Source organism: Centrocercus urophasianus, unplaced genomic scaffold (assembly GCF_019232065.1).
Source record: "Centrocercus urophasianus isolate 14NV4802_14NV808 unplaced genomic scaffold, USGS_Curo_1.0 seq_17, whole genome shotgun sequence".
Classification (NCBI taxonomy): Eukaryota; Metazoa; Chordata; class Aves; order Galliformes; family Phasianidae; genus Centrocercus; species Centrocercus urophasianus.
Window position 1 is genome coordinate 32,749,012 of NW_024884722.1, and position 5,202 is coordinate 32,754,213.

Sequence of the window (5,202 nt, forward strand, 5' to 3'; positions counted from 1 at the left end):
ACTATGCCTTTTAAAAGCTTCATTTTTTTTCCCTCCAGCAGAGTAATTCTAGCCCCAGGCTTTGTTGTTTGTGTGATTTCACTCTATTCTAATGGTCCAGGTAATTGGGAAAACATGCCAGGCAGCAGTCATAACAGAGCAGACAGTGTTTTACCTCTTCATTGCACCTTCACATACACAGGAACCCCATTGCTTGGAGATTCAGATGGTCCAAGTAGTCTTTTTCCTACAGAAATGACAAGTTCGCTGGTTTTGCTTTTTTGATTTGTAATAGGTCCTCAATCTCCTATTCTCTTCATCAGGAAAAGATTTGAGGTCTTTCTGTGTTGCATGGAATAGGAAACTCCCCACTCAGTCCTGTGGCCACTCCTAAAAGACTCAGAGAAAGTGAGATCCAAGAGGTGCAGGAGTCTCTGATGCTGGCAATGAGGAAGGGAGGTGCATGTGCTTGGTAAAGCGCATCAGCATGTTTGCCAAGCTGAGATCAGGGGTTCCTCCTCCTGCGCCAAGAGTTTCTGCTTGTTTCTATGGTGATGCCGAGACACTGATGGATCTGCTGTGGTTACACAACATGTTCCAAAAAAATCAGCTTATCTACCAGGATCTCTGAACAGTATCAGTATTCTTGGGTGTAGCCTGGAAATCATGACAACCAATGGGTTTCATTTCCTTAAATATGTGTTAAAACACGGAGAGGAAGACAATCTGTTGAGGTGGACTTTCACTAGATGTAGGTGTCATTGTGTGACTGCCTTCTCCTTATACCATTGTAAGAGGGCCCTTCCTTTCCCTTCCTTCTATTTCCCTTTCCTTTCCCTTCCCTCTTGTAGTTTGATTACAGCTTGCACTGTATTTGGGGCAGGTACTTTTTTTAAACCACACTCTCCCTCTACCTCTCTCCCTGCACATACACACCATCTGCCATTTCTGGGCTTAGTTGGCTTTATGAAAATGTCAGCTTTCATTTTAAGCATAAGGACCAATCTGCATCAGGTGGATGCTGCTTAGAATCAAATGCTGGGCAGGGGAAGTGAGAAGATATGTCCCTGATTAGTGCTGCTGAAGGGGACACTTTACAAAGTCTCCCTGTCTCCTGTTGGTATCTCCCAGATCTCTTTGACCTAGCAGTGATAGAGGAAAAGCTCAGTAAATACAGATCATCAGTAGTCATTTTCATGATCTGAATTGTCAGTAGCATGCTCAGCTGATTGTATCTTTGAGGCCTTTTTCTTCCAGAGTGCTCGCTGTACATCCAGTACATAGCCCTGGGAGGTCTGACTGCACATGTGAAACACAGGGCTTGTCTGGATGGGCAAACAGCATGACATTTTGCTGGTTTTAGCTTCCTAACACAGCTTTACCTCAACAAACCTGTTAACAGGTGGTCAGTGAGGGAAGCAGCCCCCATCCAGCTGGCTGCTTCCTAAATTTGGTGAGCAACTCTATGGAAGGAGAACGAAGCAGAATTTGAGCAGAACTACAGATGGACAGGTAAAACTGGCATATGTTTTCTTAAAATCTGAAGTTCTCCCCAGTGTCTCTGTGAATGTGCAGCTGAGCGTACTGGGTTAGATGGCCCATAGCCTCACTAAATACAGTTACTCTCGTGTTCTCACTTTCTTAGCAGATGGTGTGTTCAGCATAACAGCTGTATTTCTGACCCTTCTTCCTTGCTTATATACTTAAGCACAGCTTTGATGTGCTTCTGCACAAACTCAGGATGGTTGTTTCCAGTAGCATAGTGATGCTGTTATGATGTGTTGTCTTAATTTAAATTTCTAAATTACCTTTTGTACCTTTAATTGAATCATCTGTTCCATGGTTGCCTAAGAGTAAGCAAGCTGTGACTCAGACAGAAAAGGGCAATAAACACTATGTTTTGTATTCTACATCACCTGCATTAAAGACTCCATATCAGTCTCTGGGTAGCCTCCATAGGGAGTGGAAGGGTAAGTTCCAAGGGAGATTCATCCCGTGTTACAGATGGAATTTCTATGACACGTAGGCTGAGTGCCCGTTCCATTCAGCTTTGAGCAACTCTGAGTATTTCTGATTTAATTTTTACTTTATTAATGGCTAAAGTAAAGCAGAATGGATCTTTTTATGGCAAGGAGTGAAATCCATACCTCAGAACAGGCAGTTGGACCATCGTGTGCTTTTTCTGGAGAGGAGTTTACCTACTGTAGAGGAGCTGTTAAACTGCTTGTTTCCTCCATACCATGTGTGCACTATTTTTTTGTACACAGGAAAATGACAGTTTGCCTAAACCTCCTTGTGTTCTACATCGAGCTCGCCTGTCTAAAATGAGCACCATCAGCAGAGGGAGATGCTAACTTTCCATGGAAACCAGTGGCAAATGAAGCACATTTCAAAATATTCTCTCCACATACACTAACATCATTTTAGTGCCTAGTGTGTTTATTTTAGAGATGGGAAATCAAGCACAGCATGCTCAGGTGACACAGTCAGTGTTATGAGAGCAGAAAGTTGAGGGCTTGAACCTGTGCTTGTTGCCTTGAGACACAGCTGCTTCTTGCTATTTGTATGGGTCAGGCTGGACATTTTAAACATTTGTGGGTTGTTTTTGCTTTCTTGCAGTATATGCTCCAGCATGTGTTGTGGTTTTTCACGTGAATGATATTCATACACCCATGAATAATGAAATTGCTCCTTGTTTCACGACTAACTAGATCCTGTATGGAAGCAGGAGATGGAATGGGATTTAGGGAAATGAGAAAATTGTCGGTTAATGGTTTTTATTATGCAGCAGAAAATGAATCTTTGTCAAAAATGCGGTCCTGTCTAGACTGAAAAATACTTCATGTGTGCTCATGAATGCATTTTGCCCTTAATGGCCAAATCTTCTGATCCATGGGGAAAAAAGGCATGTTGTCTGCACAGGGTACACGCGATAGCTGGGCAGATCCCTTTCTGTGAACACTGTGTCTGTGTCAGAAGTTTGTATTTGCCTTCAGGCAGCAGAAAGGTCAACCTTCTAACTCACGTTCTGAACTGGAAATTGTAGCCTGTGAAGGCCGGTCTTTAGCTTGACGTGGAGGCCATGCTTTGGAATAGCTCTCCACAAATCCTACTGATTTCAGTGCTGCAGCCACACGTCTAAATGCTTTCTGCCTTTCTGCTGATGCTACTTATGAAAGAAGTAGGTAGTTCTTCCTACAAATGGATGTTCAACTTTGTTGCCCTAGTTTATTATTTATGCAATTGAGATTCTACATCTGGCGTGATTTAGAGATCGTGGATGCCCCCTTCCTGGAAGTATTCAAGGCCAGACTGGATAGGGCTGTGAGCAACTGTTGCCTTTGCTTTTGCCTTACTCGCCTGGAAGAGGAGTGGAATCTTCCCTCCCCTCAGGGCATTTTAGACCCCACTAGATGGAATGCATTTACATCCGCGCTTGCGCAGCGTGAGATAGAGGAGCAGAAAGTTGCAGAGCTTGAAGTTTGGGGGCGGGTCCTCGGCGCTCTCCGAGCAGCGAGCAAGGAGGATAGAATTCCTGAAGCTGTGCGCGTTATGATGGGTTTGGAATTTAATAACACCGTGAGAAACGGCGCGGGAAGCGTACTTTCTTTCAGGTCCCCTGAGGAAGAGAAATCGCAAATATGCCCTCAGCTATGGCGACTAACATCTCGTCCGCACGATTGGCACCTCTTTCTGCTCCCCCCTCGGCTCCAGCTTCGCATAAACAAGTAGAAGAAGACTGCGCTGAACTGTCTGCACTTTTATCTTGCAAAACGGCTCAAGTGCAGGAATCCAAGGTCGCCGAAACTCCCCAGCCGTATCCAGGACAACCGCTGTATCCTTCTCTGTGTAACCTAACACCACCTGTGGGGGCAGGGAAAGAAGTGAGCTGGGATGGGACGCTTGCTGTCTCCTCTCAGGAGGTGGAATGCAGTAACACCCAGGGGGGTGGGGACTGCGGGCAAGGCTCGGGTACGGATTGGTCAAAAGTTAGGGAGGTAGTAGAAGAAAAAACAGCAGAGAGAAAGGGAAGCGATGTAACTTACAGGCACTGGGATGATAGTGTCCGGCCAGCACTGTCCACCCTGATTGCGCCTGAAGGAGTAGGTGGCGTCCGGCCGGCGCCCTCTGCTCAGGTTGCACCCGATGGAGAAAGAAATAACGATAGTCTCCGGACCCACTCTCTGCCACAGTGTTCAGACCCATTGACTCGACCCACACATCCTTTTACAAGATTGAGTGCGCATGCAACCAATCAGAAGCCTCTACAACAGTCAGTGCATGACCAAAGGGAAATGGGTCTGAGGGGAGGGGTGCGGAGCCCGCAGCTTCCAGCTGTGACTGAAAAGGATAGCGAGAGAGGTGAATTTGCATTTAGGAGTTAAGAGAGATGCACTAACAGATTGTGGGAAGTTTAGATCTAGCCTGATAGAGCAAGGAAGAGCACTAGAGACCTTCCTGACAGTAGGGAATGATAACAGAGGTCCGGGAGGGGTATCCCTCGATCTGTAAGGCATCACACACCTGATAGATTGTGCAGAGAAATGGGGATTGAAATCATCCCTCACTTTAAATGCATTAGAAGTACTGACAGCATCAGGCCTTCTCTTTCCTCATGTAACAAATCTGATGTGCATGGTGCTTAAGCCAGTGCAGTATACATTGTGGGCATTAGAATGGTTTCCCTTCAGGGAGAGGTGGCCAGATTGAGTCCTGGAGAACAAGCAAGTCCATACAGCTGGTTTGTGAGAGCAATGCTCTCAAAGCCTGAGACATCTGCGTTGTTATTGAACAAATGTTTATCATTTTCGAGGTACATTCCAACAGGTACCTGAGACAATGTTGGTATATATTGGGCATAGATAGTGCCACTGAAGCTATCAGCAATCACTCTAATCTCTAATCTCTAATCTCTCTGTCTATAACTTTACTAGTATTGTAGGATGTGGCTTTAAATATTAAGTGTCGGTGACATCACATCAGTTCTTGCAGGCTAATTACACGTGATTAAGACCTATTACCTACTCCAAGTGGGATGCATCTCGCTTTGGCTTACCAAGGAAGGACATTGGTAAGGAAGCTTTTGCAACATGATGACCTGCACCAATCCTGAAACGTGACAGAGACAATGGGCAGAAAACCTTGATCACCATTCACCATGACACGAAAGAGATCCATCGTGTCCTAGAGAGAGTAAAGAAGGACAGAAAACACCACTGATGG